Source organism: Mustela nigripes, chromosome 8 (assembly GCF_022355385.1).
Source record: "Mustela nigripes isolate SB6536 chromosome 8, MUSNIG.SB6536, whole genome shotgun sequence".
Classification (NCBI taxonomy): domain Eukaryota; kingdom Metazoa; phylum Chordata; class Mammalia; order Carnivora; family Mustelidae; genus Mustela; species Mustela nigripes.
The window spans coordinates 38,742,723-38,760,375 of NC_081564.1; the positions used below are offsets into that span (position 1 = coordinate 38,742,723).

General features: G+C 43.5%; 1 protein-coding gene and 1 long non-coding RNA gene across 8 annotated transcripts in view; one reads left to right on the forward strand and one right to left on the reverse strand.

The window, feature by feature from the left end:
* DLGAP1 (DLG associated protein 1) overlaps positions 1 to 17,653 on the forward strand; it is an 869,387-nt gene that overhangs the window by 531,044 nt on the left and 320,690 nt on the right. The gene's annotated exons all lie outside the window — the stretch shown is intronic.
* LOC132023498 (uncharacterized) overlaps positions 1 to 17,653 on the reverse strand; it is a 331,116-nt gene that overhangs the window by 115,308 nt on the left and 198,155 nt on the right. For 2 of the 4 annotated variants that reach the window (XR_009405969.1, XR_009405968.1), the window contains exons 4-6: positions 13,114 to 13,229; positions 12,759 to 12,917; positions 3,436 to 3,639 (exon numbers count right to left, since the gene is read on the reverse strand). This is a non-coding gene — a long non-coding RNA (uncharacterized LOC132023498). The remainder of the gene's footprint in view (positions 1 to 3,435; positions 3,640 to 12,758; positions 12,918 to 13,113; positions 13,230 to 17,653) is intronic. The other 2 variants (XR_009405970.1, XR_009405971.1) reach the window with 2 other exon arrangements.

Genomic DNA, 17,653 nt, shown 5'->3' on the forward strand with positions numbered 1-17,653 from the left:
CGAATGTGTGTTAAAAAAAGAGAACCAATAAGAACTACATGTTGCTTTCATACACCATTCTTCCAATGCAGGTTTTTCAGGTTTAAAATACACCGTCAACAGATCATATGTTCAGAAACAAAACTTATTATTTTCCACAAGTAAGTTAAGCTTACCTCGTGAGACCCCAACTCCAGTCAAGACCGAGAACGTGTATTACGGGAGTCGAGAAGGGAACAGTCGCTCCATGAGAGGTTTGCTCTTTGAAGCGGATATTTGGTCAAACGAAACAGTCTTTCACCCAGCCAAGAGGCTCACCTGGCGTCTGGGTCAACACTGTCTCCTCCCAGCCCAGCCTTGCGTCTTTTAGCTACAGCTTATCCCTCCTCATCATTGGTGTCCGCTGAGAAACAGGCACACGTGCCTCATGTCCCCTGTACTGCAATTGTTGCCGACACCTGTGGTCTCTTCCACAGCCTTCGGTCAGGAAAGCGGTGCACCTGTGTCCTCCACACCCCAACTTCAAGCTTCTCATTCCTTTAGCACCTCTGCAACTGTTTGGGACGGTCGCCTCTTTCTCCCTCCCTGAGCTAAGGGAGTGAGGGGTCTCTGAGGTCACTTGTCCAACAAGTCAGCCCTCTCCCTTACCCTCTAGGCTCTCTCTCTCAAATAAATAAATAAAATCTTAAAAATACTTTCCTCAAACTTTTAGTTTTAACTTAAAATATGTACATGTATATTCGTTCACTAACATTTTCATGAAGTACCAAGGCCTTTTTTTTTTTTTTTGAAAGTGAAACTATTGGTTGGAGTTCTAAGTTGTCTTTCTTGCATGAGCCACATTCCAACTATGTATCTATAAATTCAAGCTTCCGTTTTCTTTAGATTTGGACATGCAAAACAATCTGAAGGCAGACCCTTCGAAGTTGTCGTGACTCTTCTCCTTACTTACACTTGTCTCCCTCACAACTCCTTTGGCCGCCATTTTTACCATCCCTGTCTATTCAATCTTCACAAAACTTTCTAAATGCAAAGAGGAACACCTCCTTTTAAAAGAGATTTTAGAGAAATGACTCTTCTGCCCTCAGCCTATGGTGTTCTGTAATATTTAATGAAATGACATCATTGTAATTCCAAGTTTGGTTAAAATAAATAGATATAAGGAAAAGTCTCGGAGAGTTCTAGAGTTAGCTTCAGAGTGTGAGGATTCTTTGGGCTGCCGTGAGCAGCCTGGCTGTGTTGACAGAGAGAGCAATGGTGTCCGTGAAGCTGGGGCGTGGGTTAGGTGGAGTTTTGTTAAAAGGGCCTCCACTGTACTGAGAAAAAAAAAAAAAAAAGGCCCGACATCAGGTAAAGCAAAATGCAAGGTAAAATAATTTCAGAAAAATGCACTCATATAATGGAAAGAGCACTTTTTTGATGGGGAAGGAAAAGGCAGAAGTGAGGAAATTCTAGATTCTAGACAAAGACACTGCTAATTGGGGACTCTGGGTAAATCAATTATATTTCCTGGAGTTCATCTTTTTTCTTTTATAGAGGTAGGCTAAGCTGTCTTCAGCTTCAAAGCCTTTTATCCATACTTCCCCACGGTTCCTGTGGGTAAGTAATGGGGTAGGTGAGAGTGACAGTAAATCACGCTTAACTTCCTCATCTGTAAAATGAGGGAGGAACTTAAGCATCAATCAGCAATTCCTCAGCTATGTTCTTCAGAGAGGCCCTCCTCAGAAAGGGCAAGAGATAGTCTTCAAAAAGCTCAGTATCAGACAGTTTTACAAAATGCTAGGGTACAAATATTAAAGAAGGTTTCTTTACTGCAAAACTTCACAATCTTTAATAGGTGAAAGAGTATTGTGACTCTCTAAGGAGAAAATATGACAGCCAGCTTCCACAAAATATATTGCACCAAATCTCTCTCTCTTCTCTCTTTCTTCTCTGTCTCCTTCTTGCTCTCTCTCTGTCCCCCATAAAATCTCTCCTAGGACTAGAGATCCACAGAACACACTTTGGGGAAATTCTAGCCCAGCTATTTCTTTGGTCCTTTCTAGCTCCAAATTCACATTTTGCTGGGGCCTGCATCATTGACTCACTGAGACTTAACAAACAAGGTGTTGGAAATGACCAGAGAGATAATGGAGTCATTTTTAAAAGACAAATCTTTGAACAAGGTCAGGAAGGGGAAAGCTACCAGAACCTTCTTTTGATGTTTTCCTTGGCACCAAGTAATCATGACCACTAAACTATGTCATTATAAAGAAATCTCTGTACAGCACTGGTATATGATGGAGGTGACTTTCAAATTATCTTTATGCATGCTTTGGTCCCTCCCTTTATGCACATACATTTCAACTCAACTGATTTATTTTTCTACTATCAGTGAAGGGACTATATACAGAAAATACAGCAGAAAGTAAAGATAGTAATAATGAATAATAATAATGAATAAGAGAGTTGGGCCTTTCTATCAAGAAACCTTGCTGCAAATTCATGCACCTTCAGTGTACTTACCTGTGCCAAATGCTCTTTTTCATTCAATTTATATTTTATGTACAACGTCTAAGTGGGCAAGAACAAAAGTGTATCTCAAAAGACTGAACTATCTTGAGACTGCTTAGGGAGTGAATAACATGTTAGTACTTCATCAGCTAAGAACTGTATAAATTATACTCATAAAAGTGACCCACCTCCCTGAGAGATCATGCAAATAAAGGTCCACTGAGGCCAGTTGCCTGCCACAGGTTTGTCTCTTTTGTTTGTGTGTGTGTGTGTGTGTGCGTGTGTTGTTGTTGTTGTTTTGGTTGGTTTTTTGTTGTTGTTGTTGTTTTTTGCTGACTACTGCTGGACATATTAATGTTACTAACATTACTGTCTTTACTAATGTCACAACATTTCATTATTGCCATTTTACTAATGAGGCATCTGGTATGAAACAAAATAAGTTCAAAGTTAGAGGCAGCTATTGTAGAAGGATCTTCTCTGAAATGTGTTCCATGGTAATATCACTTCACCCTGGAAGGGATGGTCAACGTGAATAGCCTCCCGACAGCTTTCTCCATCGTTTCTCTAACAGCCAACATATATTAGACCCAGTGGAGTGGACTACGTACTACAAATATGGCTCTTGTTTATGGTTGTATCTGAAATTTAGAGAATTTTAAAGGGTGTAGTTCCTCTGAGGTTTGAACCATATGCTGCAAAGAACCAAAGGACTGTTTTTACCCATGCATATTTGCAGTGTGAACATAGCGCTGGTCACGTATAAATTTATATATGTCTATGCATTATATTTGTAGGGTTAACTCCATTTTCTTGCCTCTACGGTGGAAGGATTTGGACTAGACTGTAAATAATATTAAGTTGAAAAGTCATTTTTAAAATTATTACAGATCATTTTTTTTAAAGGACATAGGTTTCCACACATCGGGTGAATTACCACATTCAAATTCCCAATGAGCTTACCATTCTGTGAGTTTGCAGTCCATTTCTTCAGCTGAAATAGCGTTTGTAAGCAGTGCACTGGCTTCCTACATTTCTTTCCTGCAGAATATCCCCAAATATCTCCACTCATATATTAATTCAGACAGTAGGTATTTAGCCAATAAAAATAGAATGGGGATAGAAAGATGTCTAAGAATTGGTTCTTGCCTTCCCGGAGCCTGCAATCTGAAAGAGAAAACAGGACACTTATAAAAATACTGAAGGAATGCCTTCAATATAATATACACATGATGAATATTTTCCCACAGTCGAAGTGCTGCTGTAGCTCTAAGGAGAGACACATCACCCCCAGATGGAATGAACAAAGCAGCCTTCATGGAGGGAGGAGGATTTGAATAAGACTTGCAAGAGATGAGTAGGATTCTGAGGGCTTTCCACGTAAGTCCTGGAGCCAAAAAGAAACCAGGTATTGCCTAGGATTCATACATGTCCACGTGGTCTATGCAGTGGAACTTGGGCTGATACGTTTGGAAGGACAGATCTGAGCCAGCTTCTGGGGAATTTGAACCAGCTTTTGACGAATGTCCAAAGTCAGCGCTGGCTTGCTAGGAGAGAAGGAACCATGGCACATTTATGAGTAGGTCGTGCTAGTGCGTGGGGGAGCTGGGCGGAAGGTAGAGGCAGGAAGATAGCTCCAGAATATGAGATAATTGCAGTAATACAAACTGGAGGCAAAGCCAGACCAGTGTGGCAGTTAGAGAAGCCAAAAGAAGGGAGAAGATAAAAGAGACGTTCACTTATCCATTAAATTAACATTGATTGAGTCACTGTTTCCCAAACATCCTTCATTTATATACGACCGTCGTGACTTTTGCCACATCTGGCTCTCCTGGTATCATTTTTTTTTTTTAAATCTAATGCTTTTCTAACAAATAGACTCATTTTTTATTTAAACGCATTCAGTTAGAAAACAACAACTTGGGATCCCTTCCATTTGCCTTGCCTCTGGTTGACATTAATCACAAAAACACGAACAAGGAAAACAAAACTAGTCGCTCAGGTAGATGTTATGCCTGTTGAATCCTGCTTACGAGGGAGGAAAAGCAAAAAGGGGTGTTAACATCATATCGTCAAGAAAACAGGGAGCTTTCCTCTTTGATTAAACTAAATGGGTTGGAAGAGAATTGAAATGGAAGGAACTTTCTTGCTGTGCTATTCAAGGCAGCCACAGCTTGGGGACTTCGCTCCCGGCCAGCTACCGGGCGGGGCTCCGGGAACGCGGAGGTGAACTCGGCGTACCCGCTGCCCCCCAAGAGCCTGGCTCATAGGGAAGGTGGGCATCACACCGACGCCTACTGCAAAGCGGCAGAAGAAAAATCTAGTGCGCCTCGGACACCTTTGGGATACTGCTGGCCCCTTGAAAACTTTCTCTCGGACGTCTCCCAGCTCATTATTATTTGGAAATTAAATTCTTGTTGTAGGGTTTAATTTCATTCTGACTCTGTATGTGCAGGCTGTTTCCCCCTAGCTGCCTAGAACAAGCATAATAGCCTACCTTTATTTTCGGAGAAAACAAAAGGGAGAGATTTCTTAGGCGAAGCAGACGTGTTCGGGTACATTGGGAAGACTTCGATGGAGACAGTAAAATATCGCTCCTGCTGAGGATCTAGGAGGATGACGGTCAGGTGTCAGAGGCATCTGGGTCGGAGACCTACCCGAGATGAATCGACCTCCTTGAACAGTCCAGGATCATGTCTCTGATAGCTGCAAACATGGCGGCCACTGTCCCTAGGCAACCAGCTCCTAAGTTCCTTCATGAGCTTTGGCATTTATGGTTTTAGGAGACTGTAAATCTTATTATTGATGAACAGCAGCCTGGACGGTAACTAGAAGTGTATCGGCCTTAAGTGTACCCAAGACTGCCTCCCAGCACAAGGGATCACTGGAGAGGAGGAAGATGGCAGAGCTTCGTTGGAGGTGATGCGTGAAAGGTGAAGGGGACACCGTGCCGTTGCCAGAGCAACAGCATTTTGAAGGACGAGGAGGAATCACGTGGCCGTGAGGGGCATTCTCCCAGCAGAGGAAGTCATAAAGAATGGGGGGGGGGGGGGGGGGCAGCAGGTGGATGAGGAACCTGCAAGTGACCTAGTGGCTGTAGCCTGGGATTTGAGGTGAGAAGAGAAAGAGGTGAGGCGGGAGGGGAGCTGCAGCAAGGCCAGCAGGGACCGCACAGGCTGTGCAAGGAGCAGGGTTTTATTTTTAAGGAACTGGAGAGTATTGAGCAGGGAAGGGGTGTGATCAGATGAGGAGGTTAGAGAGTCGTGGAGTATCCACTCAGAACATTTATGGGACATGCAAGTGAGCCAGCAAGCTGATGGGGCTTTTTTCCTCCTTTTTTCTTATGCATTTAACATTTAACTCGGTGCCTGGCATTGGGCTAGGTGCTGAGCAATCGAGTCCCTGAAGGAGCTCACATTTGGAAGGAAGACAGACTAGTGTGCAGCTTAACTACTCTTCAGTGAGTTAATGCTTAAAAAGTGCTACAAATGCTGTTCTTTCCAAAGGGCCATGAATGCCCAGATCTGGGAAACCGTGGTGGACGGGGGAGAGACAGCAAGGGATCCTGAGCTGGGATCCACGGCTTCAGTTGAAGAGTAACAAGGTCCTATAAATTACCTTAAACTGGTAAATTACCTCACACTTGTGGCCTCCCACAGGCAGGATGAACTATGGCACCCGTAAGGAATTGCCTCTCTATCTCCCTTTCCGGTTCTGTTATCCTGCAGAAGTGCAGAAGTAGATCCCCCCAGCTTGGCCCTCCACAACCCATGGAGCCATCCTTACACTGGGTTCCAACCCTGCGTGTGGAGGTCATGCTTGTGCTTAGAAACGTTTTTCTCTCCCATTTATTTTTTCAGGGTTTTTCTGCCTACATTCAGGGACCCCGAGTAATTCTCGGAGTCTAAAAGTGAAAAAGAAATCTTGATAGGAAAGCTTAAGTTAAACAATTCTAAAGGGATTTCCTCATCCAAAGGACACAAAACGCTGATCATGTTTAAACCGGGATGTAGCTGGCAGTCACATGCCAAAGACCTTTGCAGGAGAACACTTGCACTTCATGAAGCCAATTTTTCCTTAAAGAGCATCTCAAAAGGAGAGAGAGGGAGAAAAAGAAAGAGAAGGAACAACATATTTCAAAGACCACACAACCCGACACCTGGGTGGCTCAGTGGTTTAAAGTCTCTGCCTTCGGCTGAGATCATGATCTCAGGGTCCTGAGATGGAGCCCCGCATTGGGCTCTCTGCTCAGCGGGGAGCCTGCTTCCCCTCCTTCTCTCCCTGCCTGCCTCTCTACCTGCTTGTGATCTCTGTCTGTCAAATACATAAATAAAATCTTAAAAAAAAAAAAAAAAAGACCACTCAACCAATAAGTGGGATCGTTAAGGGAAGATGCCCATTTCTAGTTAAAGATGCTGAGAGCTAGATGGAAGATGGGCTGAAGCTCGAGGCGTCGGGAAGGACATTTGCTGAAATCCGATCAAGCCTGGGCATCTTGTCGACAGAGAATAAGAAATAGGGCTGATGCATCCTGGCTTTGAATCCCACCTCCTAAGTAAGAATCCAAAAGTTTTCTTCAAATCTCAGGTGAACTGTTTCCCTACAGCCGACATTCCTTTAACATTCCCGCCCTGTTTGAAGCCACTTGTCCTCCATCTTACACCCTGAACTCACACTCACCACCGGTTGCTCCTGCCCGGATCTGCTCCACTGGGATTTTAGGCTGCCCATGTACTTTGGCTGGGAAATGACACTTATAACGCCAATTACGTGGAACTGTCTTGATACAGATTTGGGAAAAGGAAACAATAATGCTCAGTAGTCAGAAGAAATCTGCCATGGACAGTGGTCCCAATAGGAAGGGCAGACTGTTCAACGGATGCCCTCCTGGTGAAGTCTTTATTGTGGCTTCTCTCCCCACACGTCTTTCTTTCATTGGCTTCAGGTCCTTACTTAGCACTGTAGCAGAAGATGGTTCTCTGAATGGTGTGAATTACCCCACAGTCCATGCCAGCATTAGCAGATGGTGAGGAGAAGGGACTGTGGGGAAACTGAAAATGTCCAGGTTCAGTTCAGAGAGGTGGAGAGGTGAAAGAAAACAAAAACGCGTTTTGTATGGAGGGGTTCCTAAATTCTTCTAGGTTTCTAGCATGCTCCCCTTTAAACAGCCTACCTAAATGTATAGCTGAGGCTATGAATACATGTCTATGTCCCTGAAATATGTCATTTCAATTATGGTTTTATTAGGTAATAGTAATATAATAACAGGCGAATAATCCTATTTCAATTTGATGTCAGAATGCATGGTTTTTCTCCAGTGTCTTCTTTGTAATTTGGCTGATATTAACTGTTTGAAATGGAAATACCTTCCTTTTGACCCCTCAGTAACAGCAAAGCAACAGAGCCGCTGCCCCACCGGTCAGCTTGCCCCCTGCAGTTGTGCTTGTGCACAGTCTAGGCCGTCATATGCCATAGCCTTGCTGGTATCTCATCAAGAGGGTGAGTGACAAAGACAAACTTTGTCATTGATAGTGTAGCAGTGCCTAGGTCGAGCTCTGGGGTCGGACTTCCCAGATTAACTCTGAGCAAAGTGTTTAACCTCCCTCTGCCTTGTTTTTCCTCCTCTGGGAAATGCAGATAAGAAGTACCTACGTCATAGGGCCGCCATGATAATTGGGTGGGAAAATACATATAAAACGCCAAGGATAGGGCCTGGCATGCAGACATATTTTACCTAATACTTGCTGAAATATACTAACAGCTACACACTTTACAAAACTACCTCTTTGGGCACCCAGATGGCTCAATCAGTTAAGTGTCTGGCTCTTGAGTTCGGCTCAGATAATGAAGCCCTACATCAGGCTCCACACTCAGGGAAGAGTCTGCTTAAGATGCTCTCCATCTGCCCCTCTCCCAACCTTGCTTACATGCTCTCTCTTAAAAAAATTTTTTTCCTAATTAAAAATAAAATAAACTACCTCTTTAATAAATGAGTCAGTATTTTTTTTTATAATTTTCAATGTGTCTAAGTCAGCAAAGAATTTATAAAAGACTAGTTAACAAAAGACATTCTATATGCCATCACCTGGCCGATTATATGATACAGTCACCATCATTTTAGACATTATATATTGGTTTGCTGTGTCCCCACACAAGAATGTACTTGCCATGAAGGCATGGAATTTTTGAGTTGTATACCTGTCATTTGGTAGATACTTAGTAAATATTTGTTGGGAAAACAGGAATCCATAAATGTTAGCTCCTTTGTAGATAACTGGGAGGTGACAGTCTACCTTGGCTCACTGCTATTTTGAGGCTAAAAACACTATACACATTTTACATAAAGGCCTATGTGGTAGGAAGAAAAGCATAGGCATATCTACAATCTTCAGCTGAGCAGCATTTATAGGCCAACATCTTTGACGTGTACAATGTCAGAGTTATAAACAAGCTCTCAGGGTCACCTATGCATACCTAAGGACATGCATTCCCAGGAAGCACTCTGCTTGGCAGCTTATTAAACACTTAGGCTGGGGGTGTCTTCCTCTATCAAAAAGAGGTAGTTCAGGGCACCTGAGTAGCTTAGTCAGTTAAGCATCTGCCTCTGGCTCAGGTCATAATCCCTGGAATCAAGTCCCATGTTCTACCTCTCCTCCTGGCTCACGCTCTCTTTCTCAATACCTCTCTCTCTTTCTCTCTGTCTCTCTAAAATAAATAAAGTTTAAAAAAAAAAAAAAAGGTGATGTGGCTAAGTATGGTGATATTATCCTTTGGGGTTTTTTTTCCCCCATTTTTTCTTTTAACAGCTAAAATTTTTTTCAAAGGAAAGTCCAAAAGCTGTGGATTGGAGGGTGGTCCTTGCTGGGCTGCCTCCCAGCATTCTGAAGTTTCTTGGAGCTACTGATGGGGCAGGAAGAACATGTGCTTTAAGTCTTACAGACCCTTCAAATTCTAGCTTACCTGCTACACACTGTGCTCCTTGGGCAAGATATTCAACTTCTGTGGACCCTAGTTTCCTTATCTGTGCAAAGAGAAGAGAGCATGCCACACTTGCAAGGGTTCCAAAGAGTGTATATTGAGTTCCTGACCCATAATAGGCAAACCTTGTATTTCACTGGATTCAAAAATACCACTGAGCTAATGCCAGAGCCTAGCAAGAGCCCTAGAGACCACTGCAGAAAGAGAAAACATCCTTCCTTCATGACATCAGTTTATTGGCAGCCAGGTTCCAACGAAAAAGCCTCCCTGTCTTCAGAGATGTGCCAAGAATTTGACCCGGAGTCATCTTTGGTTCTACAAATCATTGCCACCACTGCTTGAGAGACTCTAGTTGCTGAGAAGCCTTTAAGAGAGATAAATGGGCCGCAGGACAGATGCAACCTGTGAGCTGTGGATGAGACAACAAAGCAGGCTTCCTTCAGCAAGCTCCATTTGGCACCACTCAGCTCCTTACCCAGGAGCACAGTGCCTATGCTGAAGAGGCATTATTCCTGGGATAAAGATAGTCATATTATTTCTTCAAATTACCACATTTACTCCATGAAAATACCACGTTTCCCAGGCAGGAGACTTCCCATCCGTGTATTTATTTGGCTACCATTCATCAAGTGTGTACTCTCTATCAGGGACCTTCCCAAGAGATGGTAAGATGAAAACGAGAGAGGCGGTCTCCTGGGACAGGGAGGCATGTGACACAATACATTACAGCAAGCCCTTCCAGTGCCCAGTGGGGTTACGAATAATGTGCTGCAAGAACACATAAGACGGTCGTTAACTCTCCCAACCGGGTTCCATAAAGGTTTCTCCCCAAAAGTGACAGCGGAGCTGGGGTGTGAAGGAAAAGTATGAGTTTAAACCTAATGGAGGGAAGGAAGAGGTACATTCTGGGAAGAATCATAAGCATAAGAAATAGACAGTCCAGTTCAGTAGTTCTCAAAATGTGGTTGTTGCGTCCGCATGACAATTGCCAGGGAATCTGTCAGAAATACAGATTACTGGGAATCACCCCAGAAATTCTGAAGACGGTATCCACGAGTCTGGGTCTTGGCAAGCCCTCCAGCTGATTCTTAGGCTCACTCAGCTTGAAGAACCATTGTTACGGTCAAGTGATGGTATCGAGTAAAAGAAGAACTACATTAACAAAGTATTTATCTTTACATGATACAGAGCTATCTCGGTAGATATAGATTTTCCACCCCTACTCCAACTTTTCCACAAAGGATGAGTTAATAAGATTATGTAGCTCACAAAAGGACAAAAAGGATATAGCCAAGGGAAACATAGCAGAAGTAGAATAAAACCATTATCATTTTGTCATACATTTCCCAACAAATGTCCTAATACTCAAAGCAGGTGTGGAAACACGTTTGTCTTCCAAGGGTCACAGTACCTGCAAGATTAGACGGCAGCTGTTAAACACACAGCTTTGTGAATGTGAAGCCCGGAGAGGCGTCCCTGCCACAGCCCCTCATTCAGAAGCTTCATATCAAATGGAAGAAACTCAGACAGCAGCCTGAATATTGAGGCCATGCTTGCTATTCTCAGGCAATCCAACTCACATCTGGATAGTATCATCAAAGACAAAAGAGAGCAGAGGCAGAAGAGCCAGAGGGGAGATGAAATAGTCAGATTTGAACAACAACAACAACAAAAAACAGAGTAAGCATTATACATCACCCTGAGAACCTCATCTTGGAAGGAGGGGCTTCCCCAGACTGCCTGAACCTCCTAGGCTGAGATGGCTTCACACTCCTTACGTCTAGCAACTTCTACATGTGTTTTTTTCCAAGAGCTTTTTCCTTGGTGCATTACAGGTGCAACACGTCTCACGCCATCTAGGGCTTGATTAGCATGTGACTTGTATTCTTTTCTGACTGTTCACGCTTACATCGTTTATCTCCTCAACTAGGTCAGAAATTAGAAGAAGGTCTCTCACTTCCATGCTTCCTTTAGCACAGGGAAGATTTTAAGAGGAGGCTGTCTTTGTAGCTCTTCTGGAAGGAGGAATGAGAATTGGCTCCATGAGCAGAGATGAGTGTTTGAGAGAACACAAGACACAAGGACCCTGGAAAGCGAGGCATGTGGGGAAGTGTGTGTGGAGCCCAGGGCTGCTGGCGTAAGGGCCGGGGGTGGGGGGAATAGAAGACAAGGCCGTCTGGTAGTAAAAGTATAGATCATGAAAATCTCCCATATGCAAAGGTTTAGATTATATTATAAAAGTGTAGGAAGTATGGAAAGAACGTAAAGTGAAAAATGGCCTGATGAGTTAACAAATCATACTGTTAGGATTATGCTACATGCTGCTGGGGCGGGGGGGCGGGGGGGTGTGTGCAAGCTGTGCATGCGCATGCGCTAGAGGGGGTGGGAACAAAGTCATTATGGCTTCGTGTTATCAGCAGAGTAGGTTTAAATTTTACTAGCTCTATTATCTCAGAAACTTGTTTAATCTTCAATAGCCTGTCTTCTTATCCAGAGAATAATCTCTATCACATATTGTTTGAGGATGAACTGAGCTAACTCATTTAAAGTCCCCAACATGTGCCTGAAATACAGGAGCTCAAAAATGTTTCTAATGATTGTGGTTATTAGAGGCAGAAGGACCACTCCTTTTTTATTCACTTAGCATTTGTTGGTTACTGTCTTTGTTTTTCCAACCAAGTCCAGATGAGACAAGAGAAAGGGAGTCAAGGGCTTGGAAGAGCAGCAACAGAGGCAGGAGCCCTGCCATGTTCTTCCCATCCAGCTTTGAGATTGGAGGAGAGTTTGGACCCTGGGAACTTGGCATGGCACCAGTCCCATCCCCAGTGACATTCAGCAGCCCCTGTATGGAAGAACAGAACAATGGTGGTGTCACACCTTGGTTTTATGTTGTTCAGAATAGATGAGGCAGAAAGAAGAATCGTAGAGCAAGGAGCAGAAGGTGCTTACAAAAGAACCTTTGACGTGATATGTCTCTCGGGCCAGCAAGGGAAGAAGTGAGACTCTGGGTGCTGACAGAAATAGAGAAATGGAAGTCGTTGAAGAACCGGATAACAGAAGAAACTATCCAAGAGCCATCAGAGAGCCACAGGGGAGAGAAGGGAAGGAAGAAACGTGAGACATAGGAGGTGGGGTTGGGAATAATAAGAACCCTTAATTCTTTTTATAGTGCCCAGGGCACTTCATGTAAACGACAGTTATTCAATAAATAGACATCGAATTAAATTCATATGCCTACATGTAATTTGACTCCGCGCCCAGTACATTGAAAGAATATAGTCTGCGGTCTTACAGGCTAACACCCTTACCTGTCAAAACTAAGAGATTTTCATCCAGGCACCATGATTGTCATCATGTTTTCTTCTCTGTCACAGCAACAGTGTTTCAGAAATCTCTGTGGAGAAGGATTTGTTTGTTTAAAGTTTAAGATCTGGTGTAGAAATCCAGAGGGGAAGGAACAACTGGTTCTGAAATAAACAAATAATGATAATAAATGAAAAAGAGTCTCATTGCTATATATGTGAAGAGTAAGAATAAGGTCCTTTAAAAACTATGTGAACAGGGAAGCAGCAGGTGTTTGAGAAATTTCTAATCTCATGCCCATCAACAGCAGCCATCACGGGGGCTGGGGGGGGCGGGGAGGGGCAGAGAATGGAGACCCACCTGCAGAAAACACTCCAGACACATGGCATTGACAATGGTTAGCTGCAGAGGCTACCTATCTCCCCCTCTGGGTGCTGACCACCTCACTCTTGTGCAGGCAGGAGCTGATGGTAGCACTGAAAGAAGGAAGGCGAGATCTGAATGAGTTTCCGTAGGCTGTTGAAGCCAATACGTACTTACAGTGGTCAAAGCCATTTAAAGATGCCTTAGCAGTTCTGAATGGGCCACTTCTGAGCCTCACATCTGGGGCCTGTGGGACACAGGACACTTCGGTGGTGCTTCTCTTATGCTTGCCGTTGGCCCAGCTGGGCAGGAGGGTCTCTTTCCTTGCATAAGGATGCTTTGGGGGGCCTGCCATGGTTCTACCACAGACCGCTGGGCCCTGGCCATTCTGGGCAGGAAGCTGGCCTGGGCTAGATGTGGAAGGTTGCTGGGCAGCTTCTCTGTTTCTTCCCCTGGGGCTACGTGGACCTGCTTCTCTCTGCCTGTTTACTCCTCTCCCCTCCCCTTCCATGTTTCTTCTGCAGCGCCCTGGTCTCTGAGGCCCCACCATTTCAAATAGCACTTGACTTTCCCTTCTGAGGTGCCAACACTGGCCTTTCCTCTCCTCCACTTTGCAGATAAGCTCATGAGGGTTCAGGGACTCTAGGAACGTTTCCATTTGAATTTCTGAGAGCCAGCATCTGATTTAGTCAGGTAGGCCTATGCATGGCCCTGAGTTGGGTCTTCAATCCCGGTGCAATGAGCTCAGAGGAGGGAGTAATCGCCTTCAACATTCCTGGCCAGGACAGCAGCAACAGAAGCTGTGGGCAGAGGGAAAAACTTCCCCAAAGCAGGTGTCAGCTGAAAAGGCTCCCACAGAAAGGACCAATGGAGGTCCTTTTGGCGCCTCAGTGCTCAGTAGATTTGTATAGCAAACTTGGGAAGAAAAGCAAGCAGCATATGAAAGAAGGAAATATATTGATTCAGGTAAAAAAATATACATATAGTCTGGCTCTGAAGCAAGTTGTCTAGAATGTGCCAGAACGTGTTCACGGGACTATTTAGCTGGCTATGAGAGATGTAGACAGAAATAACCCATTCTCATCAGGGGCGATTTCCGCTACTTCTTTTCAAGTTGTGCTGTGCTGTTTTGATTGTCACCGGCTTTGCATTTTCCCGTTCTCCACCAGGGCTGTCTTTATAACCCATGGAAGAGTTTTATTCTGTCATCATTCCTGTTTCTCCTACATAGATCAGCGGCTTGCATATCTTTCCCAGCATTGTTTTGTTTTGTTTTGTTTTGAATAGACACTGATGGTCATTGCTCTTTTCTGTGAAAATTCGGCAGACATGTGTTTTTGCCCATAAGACTGGGTCTCCCCCTGCCACCGTGCCTCCCTAAGAACTATTGGCCATGGCAGGTCAAGGCAAGCACGTTCTCTCCCAGGGGAATCCATCTGTAGGCATAGCTGAGGTGACCAGACCCTCTCCTAGAAATGCCAATGAGATCAGTTCCACAGAGAGCACATCTCCAAGGAGTCAGATAGTCAGATAGTCACATAGAGTCAGAATTGTCACCTTCCAAAAATCACCAGTCCAAAATAATGCTGTGAGGTTTTTATAATATACTAAATACTGCCTCAATTATCTCCACAATGAAAATCCCCTCCTAAGTTCTATGAGATTTACTCAACTGGCAATAAGTGTATACCAATATTAATGAGGACTTATTGTTTCTCAAGAAATATCACTGTCCACCTTTTTACGCTTAAAAGTCAAAATGAAGCCCCTTTTTGAAAGCTTTATCTGAAGACAAAGGCAGTTGGAATTGTGCTACCTACTGGGACCAAACTGGAGGAGGTATGGGTTGTTGCTTTTGTGTTTTGTGTTTTGTATTTTTTTTTTTTTTGGTACAATATCATATCTTTTGAAAGGAAATGCTTGAAAGGGACTTATTTGTAGAAGCAGACTGACTGAAGGAGTTATTCACAAATAAAATCCAACTGCAGATGATTAGGATAGCAATAATGTTAATGAAAAGGCAGAATACATTCTGGGTATGTAATACGGCTTAGCAGTGTATTCTGAATAATGTAACTGGTGTGTTTCAGACTGTGTTTGTTTAAAGGTGCTCTAACGGTATTTGTATGACTTCAAATACAGAATACATGAAAATCGTTGAGTAGGGAAATCTGAAAAACTGAAAGAGAATGGCATTCAGCCATCTGAAAAGTGGGCCCTTAACTTTGGGCAACATTAACTCACACCCTGACTTCCTCTAGGTTTTCTGTTTACTTTTATCCTAAAATGGCATAGCTTTGTTTTTCAGTAGTATATTAGTGAGAATCGTTCCTCTGCTTTTTATTTAAAACCACAAGCCCATTAAACATTCATAAAGTTCTTCCTTCTTGATCCCCATAGAATTGGGTTTTATTACTGAGAGTAAAAAATTGCTGATAGAAAACCTGCATCCATTTGTTTATTTAAATTCAGTTATTTAACATATAATGTATCATTAGTTTCAGAAGTAGAGGTCAGTGATTCACCAGTCTTATATAACACCCTGTGCTCATTGTATCATGTGCCCTTCTCAATGTCCATCACCCAGTTACCCCATACCTCCACCCACCGCTCCTCCAGCAATCCTGTTTATTTCCTATGATTAAGACTCTTTTATGGTTTGTCTCCCTCTCTGATTTTGTCTTGTTTTATTTTTTCCTCTCTTCCCCTATGATCCTCTGTTTTGTTTCTTAAATCCCACATATGAGTGAGATCATATGATAACTGACTTTCTCTGATTGACTTATTTCTCCCCTTATAATGCCCTCTAGCCCCATCCATGGTGTTGCAAATGGCAAGATTTGAGGGGCTTCTTTGATGACTGAATTGTTGTTCCTCGTATATATACACCGCATCTTCTTTATCCATTCATTTGCGAATGGACATCTGGGCTCTTTTCCTAGTTTGGCTATTGTGGACATGGCTGCTATAAACATTGGGGAACCTGCATCCATACTCCATAGAGTTTTGTTCTGTGCAGAAAAAGTGCCCTATGTATTTAGACAATTAGTGGAAACACACGTGTGTGAGCAGAGAGGCCTGCAAAGGGAGGCACCGCCCTACTGGGCCACATTCTCACCTTCCTTGGAGGTACTCTTTCCTCCTTTTCAGTGTCCTCCTGAACAGCCCAAGCAAGAAATGATTGCTTCTTTTAGATTCCCTTGCCTCTCTCCTCCCCTAGATCCAGTCTGTAGCTATAGCCAGGGAAATCTTGAGTACGTGGATGGCCATGTCACTGTGTCTTTTAAATCACTCTCACAGAGTACCACCACCTGCAAAGCCAAGTCCTGGGTACTAGGATAGCTTACGAAAGCTCCTGGGGATTTGGCCTTGACTGACCATCCTGCTTAAGCATCTCGCTTAAGGTTCAGAGGCAAGCATCAGAAAACAAAATAACAGTGGCATAGGCAAAAATAAAGGTCTGTTTCCTCCGGCATAGGCAGGATGCAGAGCTGGGCTGCCATGCTCCTCCACTTTGGCCAGCTTCTTCATCTTGTGCCACTCCAACAAGGAGTAAAGAAGGATGTGCTTTGCACTTTAGAGACATTTCCCAGAAATTGCACATGCCATTTCCAATCATATTCCATTAGCCAGAATTAGTCACCTGTGCACATCTAGGGAGACTGGGAAACATAGTCATTATTCTGAAACTACTTTATAGTCTTTAATAAGGGAATCCTTTCTCTCTCTATTTCATTGAATGTTACAATCTGACATGGGCAGGTTGCATGAAGGAAAGCCAAAAAGGCCACTTGACCCTGAAACGACTTGTGGAGATTTCTTCATCCCAATGTGCCCCCAAATCAGAGCACAGTGCTCCCTGTTCTCCTGGACAAGGTCCCTTGCGTTGTCTTTCTAAAGCAAGTCATGATGGTCTGGTTGTCAGTCTTCACTGAATGAGAGAGTAGAAGCCCTTCATTTGGTTCTTCTATCTGCATGTAAAGAAAAACCATGAACAGTAGCTCTAAATAAAGACATGCAGAGAAATCAAAGTGAAATAAGGACTTGCCAGCTTTGCAAGACTATTTTCCCCTTGTCAGCATCTTCTAATATATGGTTGGGTTGTTTTTCCCTCAGGTCTAATAAATTACCTACCTTGAGAAGTTCCTTTACAGTGCTGGATCGTTCTTGCTTTAGTCATCATTGGTACAGCAATGCTTTTGCTCCAGGTGTGGGAACTCTAAAAACCAGGCACATCTCAGGTACCTGAGTGGCCCAGTCAGTTAATCCTCCAACTCTTCGCCTCTGCTCAGGTCATGATATTGGGGTTGTGGGATCAAGCCGCACATTGGGCTCTATGCCCAGCATAGAGTCTGCTTAATATAGTCTCTCTCTCCCTTTGCCCCTTCCCCCCACTCCTGCACTCTTTCTCTCTCTCAAAAATAAATAAATAAGTCTTTTTTTTTTTTTATCAGATGTTTTGGGGGGAAAAAAAAAAACAGATGCTTTCACACCTCAGAGCTCATCTCATGGTGACCAATATAGTCAAGAAATTTTC